We start from the raw sequence: 21,615 nt of genomic DNA, 5'->3' as shown, positions 1-21,615 counted from the left end.
AAGCTTGCAGAATCTCTAAATTGCTGAGGACTAAATTGCTGAAGCAGACTTTTTAATTTATTCATTTTCCTAATGCAGAGAAATTATCTGAGCTGCAATGGATTTGATTTTCAATGGTGAATAAATCAGTTACTGTAAATGTTTAGGTTAGATGAACAACTATCCTGCTGCAAAATGAAGCATGAGATATATCTACTTGGGAGGGAGGGAAAGTTTTTTGATATAACTTCATTTTTGCATTTAAGTACCATTCTATATGATTTTTTCCCTTTATTTTTAATACAAAATACTATGTTGAAAATCTTTTTATATTCCTCCATTGTTTCACATTCAATAAAATGTTTTCTTTAACTCTATATAAAATGTTAAAATTTAAGAAGCATTCCACCATTTAACATTTTGTTGAAAATTAGTACACATGAAAAATCACTTTAGGAATATTGCTTTAAGGCAACCAAATATTGAAATACTATAAATTTGATTTTTAAAAATAAGAACATTTAATGGTATAAATATCAAATTATTATCTGAAATTTGAAAAAAAAGACATAAGTGCATTCTTCATGCACAGCTTCATTGCAATTTCTGATTCAGAAACAAAATACCTAAAACTAAAGCCTCTTGGTCTCCAGAAAGACAACTTTTTAAAAAAAATCATATTTATGAGTTTTCTTAAATTTTTAACATTCTAAATTCATTTCTGTTACATAATGAAACGTTTCCTCCACTCCCTTGCCCTTTTTCTGCTTATTTATCACGGAAACTTTTTTTTACAAGTTTTTTTTTCTTTTTTTTTTTTTTAATCTAGGTAATTTCATGGTTGCTTATTACCTTCTTATGCTTCAGTTCCTAAGTAAATCTGGCAAGATAAAAGACAGCTTCAACCAAATTATCACGTAATACTCTTTCCCATTTTAGACATTTAGGCTCACAAGAGTTAAGGTTCAAAATGATCTTGATCAACATTTTTTCCATTTCTGGTTTGGTGACATAATGGACAAATACAGGCTTGATATCAATCACTTCTAAGGTAGATTTTTGAGAAAGTCTTGCTGTGCATCAGCCAAGACATAGAGTTCTTAATGAAATAATAGGATCCTTAGTTATTATCATAATTTTTTTATAGAGAAGTCCTCACATCAGACATTGTCCCCTGCCTCTGTCAATCACATATTGCAATTAACTTATTAAATTGCACTTGAATTGGATTGACTACTAGAGAGGGGAAACTGGAAAGTTCTTGAAAACAGATTCTTCTTTTACACCCTTCAAACACTTCTGAATCAGGGAGTGTGGGATATGGGTTTCTTTCTAAAGCAAATTAATTTTTCACTTTTAACTTAAATATGAGAGATTTTTAAAAACCCCTTCAGTGAACTGGATACTTACAGTTCATCCCTCATTTCTCTCCCCACCCCCAGGGGAAGTAGCAATTAACATGATAATTGAGATATGCTTAATGTATTAACTATTAACAGCCCAATTCAATTCATCAAATATGAATTTAGCTTAAAAATACGTTCAAGATGCAAAGATAAGTAAGGCAGAATCCTTGCCTACAAGTAGCCCACTCACTGAGTTAAAAAGTAAGAAAAGTTAATGACATGTGCCAGAAAGAAGTAAGAATAAAGTTTCAGGGGGAATCAAAGGAGGAAAAAATTAATGAACAACAAAATATTTACCGAGCACCTGTTGTGTGTCTGACATGTATGACATGAATCCTGACCTCTAATAGCTCGCAGATTAATGGTAACCACACGAAAGTAAATATGTGATTACCAAACAAAGAGTCAGCATTATAGTAAAGACAAGAAAAGATTGTTAAGGGGATATATGGGAGGATATGCACAGAGTACTGAGCCTGAGAGAATCAGAAAAGACTTCACAACGGGGACAACAGTTCAGAATGACCCTGAAAGTTTCCAGCAGAAGCAACAGCATTACCCAAAGGCACACAGGAGGGGATGGTTCTGGCATGTCTGGGGAAAGAGGAATCACCTATTGTGTCTTAAACAGAAACACAGGAGCTATCCAGAGTTCATGGGGGACTGGGAACTGCCATATAACCTTTATGATCATGCACTCCTGAAACTAAACCCAGGCATATTGGGAAACAGGAAAGATAAAATGGCACCTGCATCAATTAGGAGTAGACTGGGTTAGAAGAAACCGAATAATTGACCAAAAGTTTAAACCATGAGGAATTTATGGAGAAGAGGTGGCTGGTGAGCATTTCTGTGATTTTTTCGATTACAACAAATTACTACACATTCAGAAACTACATCCAAGTTCAAGTGAAACAGAAGTCAGGAGGGTGAAGGACCTCTCCTTAGGAAGCTTGTGCCTTACTTAAGATGTCTTCTCCAACAGACTTCCACTTAACACTCATCAGCCAGAACTGGGTCCCATGTATACCTCTAGCTGCAAGGAAGACTTGAAATCAAGCACTTAACTTTCCAGGCTCACAGTAAAGAGGCTGTAGGAATAGGGATTTGCAGCCCATGTAATAGTGTACTCTATCTATAATAGGCTAAAGCTTGTGACACATATGTAAAATCACATGAGCTATACTTTTTCCCAGTGTATCCCAACTACTCACTGATCCAATACACTTGTTAACAATTAACTATTTGTTTCTCTTCTTTCAAAATAAATTTTCTTCTCCACAACATACTCCATACTCCACCATCATTTTAGATAGATAATAGCAAAATATTTCATTAAGGAGTCAGGAACCTATGCCATTTCTGGTACACTTTTATCAAAGACTGAACAACAGCCAGTTGTATGGCCGTAATTACACCACCTTTTCCTTATCCTGTCTGTGCTTCCCAGTCCTTCATCAAAAGATAGCAAAGGTAAATAAATTTAGCAGAGCATAATGATCCTGGGAGAAGCACTCTGACAAACTCAAGAGTCTCTTCAGTTTATTAACTGAATGACCTTCCCAAGTCTATTGGAACACAAATAATGGTATCTAACTCAAGCATGCTGTAAGGGTTAAATGAAATAATAAAGGTAAAGTGTTGTGCACAATGCCTAGCGCATATGATTGCTTAAACTTTTAAAAGTTTCTTTAAATAAAAGTTGTATTTCCATTATGAAAAGCAAGTATTCTCACACTCCACCTACATGTAGAAGTTTGAATGTGGCACCCCTCCCCATTTCTTAAAAATGATCCTTTCCTAATTTAGTAGCTTGTGTTAATACATGGGCTTCTCAGGTGGGGCAGTGGTAAAGGAATCCAGCTGCCAATGCAGGAGGCACAAGAGATGTGGGCTCGATCCCTGGGTCAGGAAGATCCCCTGGAGAAAGGAAGGGCAGCCCACTCCAGTATTCTTGCGTGGGAAATCTCACGGACAGAGGAGCCTGCTGGGCTACAGTTCATGGGGTCACAAAGAGTCGGACACAATGAGTGCACACATTGCGTGGCATGGCTGTAGGATTATGTCTCTTTCAGTTTCCTTATATATTAACAGCATTTCTTAGAAAATTGTTAGCACCACTGGTAGAAGTTCAGCAATTAATCACTACAGGACAACTGATTTATGGCTTATGATTGTATTGCTATTTCTTTCTGGTCTACATTTGACTGGACTGATTGGTCTGCATGGACCAGGTATCTCATGAGCAAAACAGACGCAATGGAGCATGTCTTCCCAGTGGGAAGTTAAGTATGGTGTTTTTATGGATACTGAAAGGTAAGTGGTCTTTAAAGCCATAGAACTAGACAAGAACAATATCCCTTGAATGTTGAAAAAAGTTTCTGGGCTCTCTTTTGCTTAAAAATTATCATGACTTAAAAATAAGGGGAGAAAAACAAGGAGGAGGGTAACTCCCTCCTCAAATTGCTCTCTGCATGTGACAACAGTAGTCTTCAGAAACTTCACAGGTGATATTCTATTTGTATACAAACCCACAATCCCTTATGCAAAATAACTTGTATATTACAAGTTATAATTTTTCTGATTTTATAAAGAAATAGTGTGCATCACCCACACGTGCCATAGCACAGGCCTGAAACAGCGTCCTTCAGTGAAACACACTCTATTACTCAGGGAAACTAAAGAGTGTGTGTACACACTGCCTAGGATAAATTAAGAGCTTTAGTTTTAAGTTGATTTGGGTCATGTTTTGTAACAAACTCACTGCAAAATAGAAAAGAAAATGTTTCCTGAGTGTATTTTATTTTAGAATTGGGATAAGATGTTGTGGACCTGTACACATAGGTATAATTTCCTATTACGTCATTTATAAATGAAAGAAAACATTCAACATACTAAATGAGATAGACAATAATCTTTTCCTTCCAATGGACCTTAAAATGTAAACTAATCTTTGAGATTTACTGAACTTACTCTTTATAGAGAAGTTTATATCTTTTTAATCATGCATTTGTTTATATTTCATTTGGGTCAATAATAGCATTGGAGTAGTCTACAAAAGCTCAATACAAAAGGTATTTTTTTTTTTTTTAATAGGAGAGGAAACTGGAGCAAAGGGAAAATAATGATATCAGCAAAGCTATAGGCTAGACTAGTACGAAGAAACGGACTTCTGGCCTCTGCATCTGCTGGAGGTGGATGACAAATTTGGCAGTGAGCTTCCCGGAAGCCAATGCAAATAGAGGAATGTAATGAGCTTTAAATTTCCCATTGTCCATAAAATAAATACAATCAATTTCACTTGCAGTGGAGCATTCTGAGCATCTGAAAATGGGAGTTTTCCTTTCATACAGTTTTGAAAGTTACTCCTTCAGCAGAAGCCACAAATTCTTCTTGACTATTAGTCATGTCCTTAAATGTTGACTTGTGGTATTTTAAAAGCCATATTCACCAAGAGCCAAATAATGATGTTCTAGCACACAGACCTCTGACTGGAAAAATACCAATGAGCCAGACTGAATTCTTCAATTTTTCACAACCGTACTTCTTATCACTAGGCTTTTGATAAGGATTCTAACTTATGTTCTCTAGTGTCCTCCAGTAAAATCCACTGCCCATTACCAAGTTTTACTGATGAAGGAGAGTTTATGTCTTAGATATAAGACAGATGGACAACGTAAAGTCAACCTTGGGTTTATCACTAGAATCTACACTGGGAAAACGGTATGTGATGCATTTGAAATTCTGACTATCTGCTCTACTTGTTTTGTTGCATTCCCTTCCCGCCTCTCTGGAAATCTCAAAGCAGGGAGCTGCCTCTGGCATTAATAACTGATGGGTTTGAAGATACCAGGAAAGATTATGGAGGGCATATCTGCACACATCATGGTCTATGTGAATATGCTCTTGGAATTTGTAGCTGATATCTACGGACCTACATGGATGCTGTCTTGTATCTGTAACACTCTCCTTCCCACCCCCATCCCCATGACTTCCATAGTCTAAGATTAGCTTTACAGACTGCATCTTCTCTGACCTTGAATCAATTGTTTAGTTCCTTCCACAACTCAGGATTCTTTCGTTTCCTCTCCAGCTATTGTTTCATGTCCATGAGTCAAACTCCTTTCTGTTTTCCCACTGTGTCATTACATGAACCTTTTATTTGTGTCAAATAGGGCAGCATCAATTATTACAATTGACTTCTATGTTACCAGTCTCTAAAGCACATGTTGGCAAGTCATTCCAGATACATTCTTATCGTAACACTTGATGTATTACCATGATGTATTTCCACAGTAGGATCTAGTAATAATGATGAATGTGGAGAATGAGAGAGAAACAAAGAAAAATAGATTGTATTTAATACAAAAGAAGGAAAATTCATTTTGTAACAGAGTTTTAATCCTGTTTACTTTTTAAATAGTCTGAGATCAAATGTAACAAGATGTTACATTTTTGATGAGTTATTGTAACGATAAAGCGAATATTATCTCAGCCTTTGTCTCTGGTAACTTAGTAGGCCATGAAACACTATAAAGCCCTTCCTTCACCATACCCTGTCTCCTTAATGGCCATCACTGTAATTCCACCTACAAACTGAGTATGTATAATAACTTTGATTGATGCCTGATCAACTGTCAAAGTTGCAATATATCAGTATTGCTTTGATTACCAAAGTAAAATATTGTCTGTAATCTTCCTTGAAAGCTTACATTTGAGTCTTAAAAAGAGGGAAAAAAATATATGATTTGAACTATGCTGCAAAGTTAGTTTGTTACAACAAACTGTTTATAGCATTATCAATCAAGGAGGGGGAATGGGATTTTAGGAGATTATTCCTCTGTGGTCTTTCTGCTTTCCAAATAGTCCCCTTATAAATTAGACATAAAGATATCTTGATTGATGCAACTGATTGGGGAAACCAGATGTAAGTTTTTTCACTCCTGCAAATGTCATTAGTTTATTATTTTCACTTTTCATACAGTTTCTTCAGCTTAACCATAAAGTCTACAATAAGCTTATGATTGTAAATATACTCTTTTCATCAACTTCATGCTGCTCCTAATCAGTTTTTTTCCTTTCCTAAATTTTTTACATTGTTATATAGTTTCATATGCTCTCTTTACACCCTACATGTCTCTTTTGTAATTAATTACAACTGCAGTTAATTACTTATTTAGGCTCTGTCCTCCTGCTGGATTATATTAAATCCCAAGTCTCCCCAGCTGCAGTCCCCAGCTTCTAGAAAAGAGCCCAGCTAATCAAAGGTGCTCCATAAATGTTTGATATGAGTGCAAGCATGAGGGAGTAGATGAAGCAAAGCAACATACTTCCCATAGGGAACATGTAAAAATCAGCTTGGCATAAGACCAATGTCACATCTCTTTTGCTCAGTTTTATTTCTTTTTTAAGCCTCTGTACTTTGAGGGCAATTTAACTCATATGTTTTTATTAATCTACACTCAATTTTTCAGAATGCTCAGAAAAGCTTGTTTGATGTCCAAGAAACTTCACAAAAGAAACAAAAGACACATTCTTTTATGGATGACACTTCTTTATTGTTCCCTTCTAAGAAGAGTTTAAAATTAGAATGATTTTGTTCTCAGGTGAGATACACCTTCAAACTGAATTTCATCTAACATTTAATTATTTTTCAAGATTTTCAGCATCTAAGGTTGACATGTGGGAAAACTATTCCAGAAGATTATAATTCACAGAAAAATTAAGGGAGCTGATACTTTTATCAGGGTTCTTGAATTTTTAGCCTACCTGAACATGGGTAGATACTGATTTGATTTCATAGTTTTAGATAAAATCAGTACCAGTGCCTACTATCTTATAAATTTTGTATATCTTACCCTCATAGACTGCAGCATTTATACAGTCACCTAAACTTTGTCTTTCAGCAATTTACAAACTCTACATAAATACATTTTTCTTACCATAGAATGTCTTCTTGGTCACACTAATACCCTCAGCATGTCAGAGAGCATAAACTGTCTTCATTATCTTCTCCCTTTCCTCCTTGATAACAGCAATGTCTGATTTTTAGCTGCACCACAGCTAAAACATAAAAAGACTCAGGCCCCTCTTAGAGATGAATATATTTTGACTTACAGAACTCATTGAAAATGTTGTTTTTCACTTCCAGGAAGTTTTCTTAAGTGAGGAATCTGCCCTTCTCTGACTCCCTGCCTTCCTCTTTTCTGCTGGAATGCAGCGTACTTCAGAAAGCTGGAATGTCATCAGACAAACTGAGACCTAGAAAGCAGAAGCTGCAAGCTGAAGTTCATGGTGAAAGCACACAGGAGTCTGGATCCCCAAGTATTTCCTGAAGCTGCCCCACACATTCTGGGTTACCTCTCTCCAGACTTACTTCATACAAAAAAGAAGTAAGTTTCTATTTTGGCCATTTTGCATTTGATTTCCTAAAATTACAGATGACATAGTTCTAAATTTAAAAAAATAATAATAAATCTAAGAAATAATTTAAAAAGAGAAATAAAATGCAAATGGCAGCAAAATATTATCTGCCTATTATATTGCCCATAGGGCAATGGAACCTAATTTTTAAGAAAATTGGTTACTGTTTTCATTATTTTTTTCTTTGAATTATTTCCTAGATATGTCCATAATGAATAGTTTCACTGGATGTATCAGGCTTCTTCTGTCCTTCAAAAGAGAAAAGAAAATAAAAACCCACAACATTTTATAATTGGAGTGAGCATCAAGACATTTTAACCTAACAGTCACACTAAACTTTATTTATTCTGATTTGTTTTGCATTTTATTATATATATTTTCATCCTTAATTATTTTCCACTTGTGTTCTTATTAACCTTTAGTCACCTGCTGTGTGGGAAGATCAGGAAATAAATATTTTGATGATGACCTGATGTATCAAATTAAATGAGGAGACTCCCTCTTCCATTTACAGTGCCTTCTCTAAGGCCGAGAGGCAGGTTATAGAGATGTGATGCCTGAAGGAGAAAAACTACCTTTTATTACCTAGTAGAATATATTTTAGGGTAAAAGAGGAAAATGTGCATGGGTTAATTACCAAGCAACAATTGTAAACTGAGTTCATTCTGGTTGAATGCAAAAATTCTCCTCTAATGAACTTAGAAGACTTCATTCTTGTGAAGCAAGATAAAAATGATTACGTGGCCCATGAAGGATTGGCAATGCTCAGGGTTCCTCACCACCCATCCAGGGTCACTGGGGGCGTCAGAGATTCTAGCAATACATTCAAAGACTAACTTCCATTTTACCTACATTAAAACAACTGAAGTGATTAATACATGATGATCTCTCAGAGTGTTCTTCCCGATTATCTATCATGATATGAGATTATTTGTACAGGGGAAAATCGGGGAGCAACATAAGATGTCATAATGCATATTGTTAAAGGGGGTGGACATAAAAGCTCTCTCATAAGCAAGCACTTAGCACATGGGATAAAAAAGAAACTTTAAGTAAACCTCTGACATGTCTCTCCCCCCATCTGTCCTTTCCTGCTTTACAACTTTTGTTTTCTTCATTCACCTAAGCAGTGAGTGAATGTTGAGCAATGTCCTGTGAACCCTTTCTGATCGCACAATTGCAATCACCATTGGCTTTTTTGTCAGCACCCCTTGGTTTCTAAATCTGTAAAATGGGCTTGAAAATGAAAGGCTGTACAATCTAGGCCATTATGTTAATTCATCGTTCAAAGTAACACATATTGAAAGGGCACTATAATCCATATGCCAACCAAAATAAATAAGACACAAGAACTGTCAAATGTGTAAGACTCAGTAGACTCTCTGGCCTTAAAAATCAGCATAACATCCAGGCCATTAACGGACATGTTTTGATCTATGAGTAGTTGCCTTATTTTTATCAGTGTGAACTTTGCTTGATTTTGAGCAAGGCCTTCTCTTCTAGCAGAGCAACCGCAAGCTCCTACAATGGAAACACCAAGGCAGAATTTTTGTAAAATAAACCAAGTCATATGTCCTAGATCTGCATCTTTTTTAGTTTAGATCTGTATTATTTTTTAGTTACCAAAGGTCTTTGAAAATGACCTTTATGTATCATCTTGAATCAACAGTTTCCACTAAACTCAAAAAAAAAAAACAACCCACAAAAAACCTTCCATCTAGGTTAACATATATATGCATATATTAACATACCATCTTAAAACTACACGCAGGCACAAAGGCCACTGAAATCTCTTAGATATTATGACCACTAGAACCAGAAGAGTTTCAGTGAAGGTTGAGTAAATTAGGGAAAGGTTTTATTATTTGTGTTCCTATCTTCTTTGAGCTCTGGTATCCCCAAATGCCTATATCTTAAAACTGACTTTGGATAAAACGATGTCTCTGATTCTCAACCTTAAAAACAAGCCTATGCATACAGTCTTCATAGAAGTCACAGAATCTTTTAAATTAGAAAATACCTCTACTTCTTTCACTTCCCCTTAGTTCCTGAAGCCTTATCATAATAGCATAACAAAGAGGAAATGATGTCAGCATGTCTTATTACTGGGGATGTTGCTGCTGCTGCTGCTGCTAAGTCGCTTCAGTCGTGTCCAACTCTGTGCGACCCCATAGACGTCAGCCCACCAGGCTCCCCCATCCCTGGGATTCTAACTTTGATCATTTAGTTAAGGCAATACCTGCTAGATTTCTCCACTGTGTAGTTACTAGCTTTTCCCTTTCGATGCTCTACTTATTAGCAGTGGACCATTAAATTCAGCCCACATTCAATGGGAGTAGAATGAAGCTCTTAACTTTTGCAGAGAGGAGGGTCTTTCTCATACACACACATACTTACACATAGTTGGCTCCTACTGTCTTGTCATCTTGAAAAGTTCCCTGGTGGCTCAGCTGGTAAAGAATCCACTTGCAATGCGGGGGACCTGGGTTCGACCCCTGGTTCGGGAAGATCCTCTGGAGAAGGGAAAAGCTCCCCACTCCAGAATTCTGGCCTGGAGAATTCCATGGACTGTATAGTCCATGGGATCACAGAGTTGGAGTGAATGGCAGCTCTGTACTTTGAGTTGATCAGCTCAAAAATCTTATAGCCCTTCTCTCCATCATGAAATCCTTTTGGGCTCAATCCTTTGAGCATAATCAGAATCCCACCACTTCTCATCACCTCCATTCCTTGTTTATTCAAAGCCGTTGTGTGTGTATGTTAGTTGCTCAGTTGTGTCCGACTCTGCAACCCCATGGACTCTAGCCCGCCAGGCTCCTATGTCTATGGAATTCTCCAGGCAAGAATCCTGGAGTGGGTTGCCATTCCCTTCTCCAGGGGATCTTCTTGACCCAGGGATCGAACCCAGGTCTCTTGTGTTGCAGGCAGACTCTTTACCAATGAGCCACCAGGGAAGAATTTATCATCTTTTAGATATTCAATTCCCATCTTTCTGCCCGCTCATCCCACTTTCACCGTAGGGTGGGATAGGGTACTTGTCTTCTAATAATTATAGTCTCTGTGCCCTCCTGTACTCTATTCCTATAAAAGCCTCATGATCTGTTTAAAATATAATTCAAATCTTGTCATTCCTCTGCTCACAACTCTCATGATCTCTTACCTCATTCAAAGAGTGTCTTATTGGCAGCACTTTTTCCAATCACTCTATATAAAATAGAAAGCTCTGTCTGGCATTCCTTGGTCTTTCTTCTTTGCTTTATTATTTTCTCTAACACATCACTATCTAACAAATTCTCTGTCTAGTTATTTATATAATTCCTGTCCACCCTTATTAGAAGCCAAGCTCCATGAAGGTAAGGGCACATGTCTGTTTTATTTGCTACTTTGTTACAAGCACCTAAAAAAGTACCCTGCTCAATAAACTTATTTTTAAATGAATAAATACTTCAAGCAATTAAGGATAAAACAATGTTAAAAGGGTTGTGACTGAAGTTCATTGTATGATGAACTATTATGAATTGAATTGTGTACTCCTAAAAGGATATGCTCAAGTCCTAACCCCTGGAACCTATGAATTGGAGCGTATTTACAAATAGAGTCTTTGCAGATGAATTCAAGTTAAGATGAGATCATACAAAGATTAGGCTCGCCCTAACACAATGATGTGTGTCCTTATAAGAAAATGGAAATTTGAACACAGGCAGCACACTCACAGAAGAATGAAGTCACGTGAAGAAGAAAACGCAAGTCAGAGGGATGCGTCTACAAGCCAAAGAATGCTAAGGATTGCCCATAACCAACAGAAGATAGGAACAAAACAAGAAAGAATCCTCCTCTAAAGTCTTATGGGGGAACATGGCCCTGCCAATACCTTCATTTTAGATTTCTGGCCTTCAGAAGAGGCAGACAACCGTGAAGTTTTGTTGTTATAAACTACCCGATTTGTTACAAGAGCCCTAGGAAGCTAATGCGTGAATGTTACACTCCTTTTTATTAAATCCTAGAATACTAGAAGTTCAGCTGAAACTTTAAGGGAACATTTTAAAACACCCATACTTTAGATCTTTTCACAGGACAATATTCACTTTGCTTGACCAATGGCAGTGGTCTTGAGCTTGAACTCTTCATTAAAATTGAGACAAACTGGGCTTTACTCAGTGACTTGTCTTTGCACGGGTTCTAAGAAAGCATACGAGATGGACAACCCAGCGTGTGCAGGGAACAGAGCAGGGGCTCAGGACTCCCAGAAATAGCTGCTCAGTGACCCACTTTCTCCAAGCTGGGATGTATGTGATCACATCCCATCCAAGTTGGGATGAAGTCTAATGGATATGGGCCACTTTGGCTCACAGAAGCCATCAGCTTCAGGGTCTCATCAGCTTTTCTGTCTCGCTAGTTTCATAACCCTCTCAGAGGTATGTCACTAAATCCCATATGTGATGTAGCTGATTACTCATCATTTACAGGTTATTCAGTGAACAGTTTAGACACCCCAAATATAGGTGCATAATTCATCCATTATATATCACCTCAGCAGGAATCTGATTTATCTTGCATATGGCACACACTACAATATTACCTGTGTTTATGTTTCAAAGAGGATTAAAGCAAAGGTCAAAGCCTTAGATGTCCCTTGGGAAAAAGGAAAAGCAATAGATAGATAAATTACCCTTCTCCCACGGAATATAACACATAGCTTATAAATATAAAGCATCCAGGAACCATCTATATGAATTCATTTTAAAAAACTTTATTTGTATAGCACATTATACAAAGTATTTAAATATAACTACATTTGTCCTCAACAACTCACTGAGGCAACATAGAATACTTGGGATCTTCTTTGTTTATTACAATCTCCAAAATGAAAAATCAGCAGCTTACGAATGGCCTTCCTACTTAATCTTCCAACACCTATATTTAGGACTCTGTGACTGTATATTAAGTAAAATTAGGGATGTTTAGATGCATTCCCAAATTTTGGAGGGCAAATTTTGTAAACATAATTAGTAACTTTTTGCCATAATCATTTCCTGACTCCACATTCAATACTGATTATTGGGAAGTAATAGTCATTACTGTGATCTGGTTCAACACTGTGTAGGTATATTTTCCCAACCAGTGATGGGTAGTTCCTGGGTCTAATCTAAAGAATGTAACAACCTAATCTCTGAAATTCTGCCAGTCATTAAACAGAGCTATGTCAGCATGGTAAACTCCATGCTACTGCTAAGTCACTTTAGTCGTGTCCGACTCTGTGCGACCCCATAGACGGCGGCCCACCAGGCTCCCCCATCCCTGGAGTTCTCCAGGCAAGAATACTGGAGTGGGTTGCCATTTCCTTCTCCAATGCATGAAAGTGAAAAATGAAAGTGAAGTCGCTCAGTCGTGTCCGGCTCTTAGCGACCCCATGGACTGCAGCCTACTAGGCTCCTCCGACCATGGGATTTTCCAGGCAAGAGTACTGGAGTGGGGGTGGTAAACTCCATAGAACTGAACAAAGATTAGTAAGCCAAATTCACTAAATTAGTCCATAGGAAAATATATTAATACTATTAAGAATCTGGTTTATGTAAATTAAGACAGTATAGAATCTCCAGAGAGGCCTATCCTCCTTCTTTGTCAAAATTCTGTATTATTATTCTTTTATACATTGATTTTTTTAAAATTGATACTTGTCAGTACAGTTTGATACATTTATTCTACTCTTTCCTTTTCTGTAGGAGAAAAATGTGCATACACATTTTTCTTCCTGACTTGACAATTTTTTAAAACTTTTAACAACACATATTTCCATTGGCATATATTAATAGTCTTAGACTGTCAAAAGGTATTGCTAATTCAGAATAATTATTACATTCAATATAGCAAACACTTTAGTATAATATAGCTCTCATTGCCTCATTTATTAAACAAATACTTAGTGAACATTTGCTATGTGCCAAGTAGTAGAAAATGCTAGGATGTTTGCAACAAGGATGAAGAAGATTTAATCACTCCCTGGCTCACAATTTGACTGAAAATAAGACTTCATGTTTTGGAAACCTTTAAAATGCACAAATTTCTATCATATCATAATCAATTGCTTTATACTAATTTTCTGGAATTTAAGCAGAAGAATGGATAAGTGAGTGGGAAGACAGAATAAAGTAGTAACTGCCAAGGAGCAAAATGAAGAAAAAAGGATGAAAAAAAAAAAGAAATTTTTAAATGTTTTCAAATCTAATATTACAACATGGAGTATAATAAGCATTAGGAAAGTTGCTATAAAAATAAAACTCCCTGGTCAAATAAGTTTGAGATACTACTCTGCCAACGGCTATGAAAAGTACTTCCATAAAGACACTTGTTTGTCTCAGTGGTTCTAAATTCACTTAACTTTCAATTTTTTCCACACTGTTATCTAGCAAATCCTAGAGAACTGGTATTTTGGGGAACACAATTGGATGTGCTGTAATAAATACTGATGGGTCTATTTGATTTAAAAATAGACTTAAGTCACATTATCTCCTAAAGCATTTATTCACAGGTTGAATAAATCTGAGTCTTGAATAGATTTCTACTTCTAGGAAGTGATACCACGAAGAGTACCACAATAGAAATTAGCTGGATATTTGTTTCCTCTCTAGTTAGAGATGGTACCAAATACTTCACAACATAGCAAGGGAAAAACATCACCTTGAGTAGATTCATTCATTTGTTAATTCCACAAATATGTGTTGGTCCATTTCTGTGTCAGGTCTGTGTTAGACATGGGAGCCACAGTGGAAGCAGAGAGACAAGGAAGGTGCACTAGTGGAATTTACAGCTAGTACAGAACAGACTGCAATCCAGTAACCACACAGACATATGCATAAATTTCAAACAAATAGCTTTTAGGAAGAAAGGCTACCTTTTTTTTCTTTATACCTCTGACAAAAAGCAGTCTAATGGTCTCTTCTAGCTACGTAAATATGAAAATCAAATTACCTTTAGATGGCCTTCCTGTTCTTAGAAGAATAACTGGAGTCGTGTTCCTCAGATAATTAAATATCTGGGTAGCAAGCTCCAGTATCCTGGGGAAACAAAGTATTGATGAAGTTATGCTCTAAGTAGCTTTAAGAGACCACTGTTGGTGGCTCTGCAAAGAAGCTGGACAGTTTTTCTTGACCCCAGTCTCTAGAACTAGCCCTAACCATATATACCCCGGGGAAGGATGGCTGCTCCACTTTTGGGGAAGCTCTGATCTTGCAGTGAATGAATGACCTGGTCGCCATGAGAGTAAGACTGGATCCTCAGACCCCCTGGACATGAAGCTCTCAACTAAAAACTGGCTATTGGCAAAACTTTGAGCTAGAAGCTTTGTAAGCAATCTTTGAAAGCTAGAAGTTTTGAAAGGGCTTGTAACAGCTTTGAAAGGGCTCTAACCTTCTGATGCAAGCTAGAGTAAAGGATCAGTTGCCTCCATTGAGGTACATAACCACCCTTCAAAAATAACTTTCGGTATGAGAATGACTTCACAACTCACCAGCCTGCAAGTTCTGCTAAAGATATTCATTCTTGAGTCTTGAGGCACAAGCACACTGTATCTCAAATCTCAATTGCTTCAGTTTTGTGAGGTAATAAAATCAGAACTTGGCTATTCCCACTTCTTTGGGCTAACCTGGCACCCAATGGAAGTGAATAAATAATGGAGTTGAAAGCATTTTTATGTTAGGCTCCCAAACATTCACATATAACTGACCTATGTGTCAGGAACTTTTAAATTACTACCACAACTAGATATTTATTTGTAGCTTTTTTCCAGGTTAAAATGAATGACCGAAAAGTTCCTAATGGAGCTTATCTTACAGTGAGACTAAGCATGTCATCTTCTTGTACTGCTTATCCTGTCCTCTCCCCTCACCCTGTATGGGTCTGAAATTCTGTCTGTACTGAGAAATGTAACTGCATGGACAGCTTTATCATACTGTTAGGTAATTAGAATAGGAAAAAGGAGTCCAGAATGGCAGTGGCTAAAAGACATGGAAAGGAAACGCCCGTGAAAATAGAACAAAGGAAGATCCCAGGACCGGAGTGAGGACCTCAGGTAAAACAAACAGCACTCCTGGCTAGCCCAATTTACATAGCGCAGGCTCAGGGGGAGGAGAAAAAAACATATAAAAAGAGGAGCCAAAGGGCCAGGGGTCTCTCTCTCTTCTCTTTGCATCTTTTGGTCTTTTGGGTTGGCAGGCCCTCACACCTCGAGGATGTATTTTCCTTAATTTTCTAAATAAAACTGAGCTGTAACATGGAGCTGTAACACTGATCTGTCCGAGGGCTGTAACACTGGTCCATCCAAGGGTTGTAACACTGGACTGTAGCTTCAAATTTTTGTTGTAATGAGACAGAATCGAGGAAATTACACACTCCCCTAACAATATTGACCCCATATATTTCAACATTTGTTAAAAAAAAAAAAAGTATTTGCTTGGATGTATATCTGCAAGTTTCTTTTCACATGTGTGACCAAAGTATGGTTTAAAAATACAATGCAGTATTTACAACTCAGCCTGGACAAGAGACAAATTTAAGAGTAATTTAAAAATCAGTGCCCAAACAAAGTGAAAATTTTAAAGTTGAAATTTTCTAAATATAAAATAAATATATCTTCAAGGGAATAAGCTCTTTTTAAGTGCTCATTTTACCATCTCTTCTCCCAAAAACATAGCAGCTACTTGCTGCATACTCTTATGTGTAACTGGAGCACTGAAATATTTTTCAGTGATAGATATTCTTAAAAACAATTAAATCATGTGTATGTTTCTATTAATATATACCCCAAATTGTAACATACATTTGTTTGACCGATAATGAAAAAAAAATTATAATAGTTTTTTGAGTTCCATTTGAGAAAGAGAGGGCTGCACAACTGACCAAGATTATCAAATACTTTTACAAGGAATGCAAGCAAAAAGGACACCTTGCATGAATGATGAATGTTGAGCAGATGCTCTAAGGGATTCAGAGGCTCTAACCTAACGAAATACAACATCCTGAGAGGTGTGAGCAGGAAAGCATGCTATTATATCTCACAGGAAACACTCTGATTCTGGTGTCTCATTCTCATGACAAAGGTGGCAACCAGAATAGAGAATAGCACAGCATGGATCCATCCTCCTGACAAAGACAGGAAGAAGAATGGAAAATAATGCAAAGTTAGCACCTTCTTGTTCAAATACATTGTAATCCCAGGGTTTTCCTCTCTTCCAGCAAGGATGTAAGACATTTAGTCTTGACAAAGTGTAACTGTGATCTAATAATTGCTAGAACTCCAGGCTTTAGAGAATTTCAAGGTTTGTTTTACAAATAGAAAAGTGTATTATCATTCATAAGTGTTTTCAGTTTCCCAGAAAGGTGATTTTTTTAATAAAATATAATTGCTATGCCACAGAATCATGGATATAGGAAGTAGAACTAGGATTACTTAACACTCATATTGTAGTATTCTGAGACTATCAGTAAGAGAAAATTATTTATGCTGGACAAAGATAGGAAAAAAAATCTACAAATGCCGCAGTTACAAAATTGTGATTGTAGCTAATGATAATACAGAACAATAGCACAGCTCAATGTTAGAATGTGTGTTCATCTTTGTATATGTATGGATAGGAGATAAGCTAGAGATTGTAATAATAAAATAAATTTATAAAGGTCAGAAAAACAACTCATTGTCACATGTCTTTGAAAAATATTTTTTCAAGAGTCAAAACTCTGAACTGAAAGCAAAACGGAAGAAAGTTAAGTATTTTTTAAAAATATAACTTGCATGTAAATGCTATTACTTGGGTATATATTTCATAATCTGACCATTCCAAATTGTAATTAGGGTACTTCGCTACAAACTTAATAGGCTGAACTGTTTAAAACCTTATGGATGTGATTCAACCATACTTCATTAAAAAGAAATCTTGTGAATGTGAAATTTCAAACCTTCATTCCAAAATATTTTTTGCCATATTGAGATCTTAATCTTCTGAAATGACATCTTGAGGAGTTCTAGTAGCAATATAATAGAGGCTTTTATATACCTTAAACTGTTTAACCCTCACAACACTTCTATGAGGAAGGACCAGCTGTTCTCTGCAGTAAAACTAAGCACATAGCCACGTTTCATGTGAAAAGAAATGATCTGATAATCATATATAATTTATTTACAAGTAGAAATATAAGACAAAACTGACCTATAGAAGGAGTTGTCAGCAGATCTGGATTGTGCATACATATGACCTTCTATTTGTTTTTTCTTTTAAAGGCTTTAATAGTAGTCAGACTCAGTTTAGTCAAAAGGGGAAATCGGGGATTCATACACCTGTCCCACTAAGCTCTCCATGTGACACCTTAACATCTCACAATAAAGATAATAGCCAAGTACACTGGAGTCACAGCTCACTCCTGATACACTGTGCAGCGTCCCAGACAGAAGAAATGACTTTGAGAGAAGAGACAAGCTGAGGTTTATTAGCTGAATCCCAGTTGATGAGATGTCAGAGGGGAATCTGAATGTGACGCGGTAGCAGGGATCACACTGTATGGGGAGTTCAAGAAGTCGAAATATTAAGTTAAACTAATGGTATAAAAGAGATATGAAAGTCAAGGTGAAAGTCGCTCAGTCGTGTCCGACTCTTTGTGACCCTGTGGACTATACAGTCCATGGAATTCTCCAGGCCAGAATACTGGAGCGGATAGCCTTTCCCTTCTCCAGGGGATCTTTCCAACCCAGGGATTGAACCCAGGTCTCCCACATTGCAGGTAGATTCTTTACCAGCTGAGCCACAAGGGAAGCCCAAGAATACTGGAGTGGGTAGCCTATCCCTTCTCCAGAAGATCTCTCCAACCCAAGAATCAAACCAGGGTTTCCTGCATTGCAGGCGGATTCTTTACCAACTGAGCTATCAGGGAAGCCCCTAAAGAGATACAGTCCAAAACAAAGAGATGCATAGCCAACAGAAGTAGACGTGAAACACACTCAGAATGTGTAAGTATATAGAAAAAATGTCAACAACAACAGCAATTGCTAACATTTTCTGGTTCTTACTCTGTCATAAGCATCAATCTTAGTGTTTTATGTACATTAACTCATCCTCACAGGAATTCTATGATGTAAGATTATTTTATTATTACTAAGACTATATCATTGTATACATAGGGAGACTGTGACAGAGAGAGGTTTAGAATATGCACATTTGCTAAGGACTGAAACTAAACTAACTTAGGCAGCCAGCTGTAGAGTTTGGACCTTGAGTCACCTATCATATTGTTGAAAGCATTACTGATAGAGGAAGGAACCCAGAAGTGAGCTGGCATTCCCAGAATTCTGCTGAAAAAAATGTATAGCAAGATAATTTTCTTATTATTTGAACTGTGCCTTTTAATTGTAATTCTAGCTGAGTTGGGCCAGAAAATATAGGTTGCATGTATAGAAGAAAAAAACGGAAGAGAAGCATCAGAAAAGGAAATGAAAGGAAGGAATTCCATCTAGAACAACACATATTTGATCCTGCTCCCTGTACACGCATTATTGGTGAGCCTTTGTGCAAGGGCCCAAATGAACATAAGCCAATATTGCAATTATTTCCCTCACTAGATGCCATCTTGTGCTTCCCCATTTAGTGATATTGCTTGTTTATATTTGCTAATAAGCTCTGAGTTATTGGTTCTGTACCCAGTCAATTAAAAGTGGTTTACAGGAAAAGGAAAGAGTGTGTGATTACCTTTTGTGAAATTCAAAAGGTAATTAAAATATGTTTGGAATTCCTGTTATATAAATAATACCTCTTCAGATTTATTTGTTCTGAGAGGAGTTACCAAATGTCATCAGAAAATGGAAAAGTTAGATTCTTGGAATTTTTCATTAAAAGAAAGGACGTCTTACTGTTTTCTTTAGCATGTACAGGAGAAAGAAGGCCTAGTGATAAGGCTGTCAGCTCAGATTGCCCAGGTACACAATGACTGACTGCTTGGAAAAATCAGGGTTGTAGCAATTAAAATGTGAAGAGTAAGCATTTAGCACTTTTCATTTTGTGCTAGTTGCTAAATGCAGTAAAATATTCTAAACATCAAAACAATGACAAAGTTAATATCTTAGAGCAACTTGATATATGTAAGTCCCAAAACATTAGCATTGATTTTTACCCTTCTTATGTCATCTAATAGAAACCTAAGGACTTTAGTTACTATTTCTGTGGTCCAAAAGATCATGTCACTTTGGTATCTTCTACATCCAAAAGATTTTGTTTTCTCTGTGAAAATCTTTTAACTCCTCTAAGTCTTAATCTTCTCATCTCTAAAATGGAGTAGATAAGATATTATTAAATATTCTCTCTTCTTTATTGCCTTTCAGTGACACTTTATTTAAAGATTCTCTTCCTCTAGCAGTAGGGATAAGTTTAAATTATTTATATTCAAATATCTGCTAATGATTTCTATTATTAATATTTAAACAGTATTCAGATAAGTTTTGGAGAGAGTATGATAGAACTGATCTATGAAATAACAAAATAAACAAATTTATGCCTACATGTATCATTATATAGTTCTATACAAGCAACTAGAGTTGGAAAAATATTGTCAGAATGTTTTAAGCAAAAATACTGATATGCATACAATCAAAAAAGCAATTCTGTCTTCCATGGAGCAATTGTCATGGAAAGCTATTGGACTTTATTTCAGTAATTATACCACTGTTCAATAAAGTTTTTTAACTTATCTTCTGAAATTGCCTTAAGAGGGTATGGCACTTTTATGTTAATGCCTTCCTTAATCTTGGCAAAATTTGATAAATGCCAAGTAGGTTTGGTTACTCACAAAGGAGGATCTAATGTCTTATGGTGCTTACTGAGTGACTCTTACATAATGTCAAAACAGGTATTTCAAAATTGTTTTGAACAGTGACATTTTTATAAGAGTGACATTGTTGCAATTTTGCAACACTTTTGCAACTCATACATTCATCTAATTTGGACTATGGTAAGATTCCTATGAATGAGCTTTCGCAGGGGAATTAATACAAAAAGAATATCATCCATTTGGAAGCATGATTTCTAGCCTTTTCTTTTATAAATTCCCTGCTTTGGCATCTATACATCATTTATACACATTTTTTATATCTACAGAAATAGTATGAATATCTGTCATAAAATAACTGCCATAATGTATTGATAAGTTTATTCTTCCCATATTGTATGTATTTCAAGCTTATATCAACACATGTGTTAGTGTAGAATTGCACATAGTTACCTGAAAGGTAGGACAAATGATTTAAGATGACATTTTTCTTTCTATGCTATCCAATTTGTGTATTTTCCTTACTAGTATTTTTTTAAAAGAAATATATTATTTGATAAAATTATTACTCAACTGAATTTCATCAAAATGTCATCATTTTTATGTGCTTAAAAGGCTCCTTATCCTCTATTATTAAGTGATAATAGATTATAATTAGACGAAAATGGATATTAAATGAAAGATATTAAAATATGTTTTAATAAAATTTAGCGTGAAATGCAGAGCAAATATAAAAAAAGAATCCCTTTATTATTTAGAAGTGAGATTTTAATTTTTCTAACTCATCTTATGTATTTTATATGTATTCACAAAAATATAAGCCATGCACAAACACAGGTATACATAAGTCTATTATTAACTATCATTGGTTATTTGTATATATACACCATAATTTTTTAAAGATTTCACTTTTAGTTTCCCTTGAAACTGAATTCCTAGATCCTTAAACACTTCTATACATTTTTATAAAATGTGTATATATATATATATATATATCATAAAG

The 21,615-nt window shown here is 36.1% G+C and overlaps 1 long non-coding RNA gene across 1 annotated transcript in view; it reads left to right on the top strand.

Moving 5' to 3' along the window:
- Positions 1-8,132, top strand: part of LOC122438349 — a 9,711-nt gene extending 1,579 nt beyond the window's left edge. The window contains exons 2-3 of the long non-coding RNA XR_006268529.1: positions 4,977-5,108; positions 7,537-8,132. This is a non-coding gene — a long non-coding RNA (uncharacterized LOC122438349). The remainder of the gene's footprint in view (positions 1-4,976; positions 5,109-7,536) is intronic.
- The last annotated feature ends 13,483 nt before the right edge of the window (positions 8,133-21,615 follow it).

Source organism: Cervus canadensis, chromosome 3 (assembly GCF_019320065.1).
Source record: "Cervus canadensis isolate Bull #8, Minnesota chromosome 3, ASM1932006v1, whole genome shotgun sequence".
Taxonomy (NCBI): domain Eukaryota; kingdom Metazoa; phylum Chordata; class Mammalia; order Artiodactyla; family Cervidae; genus Cervus; species Cervus canadensis.
This window is presented reverse-complemented; position numbering and strand designations above follow the sequence as displayed.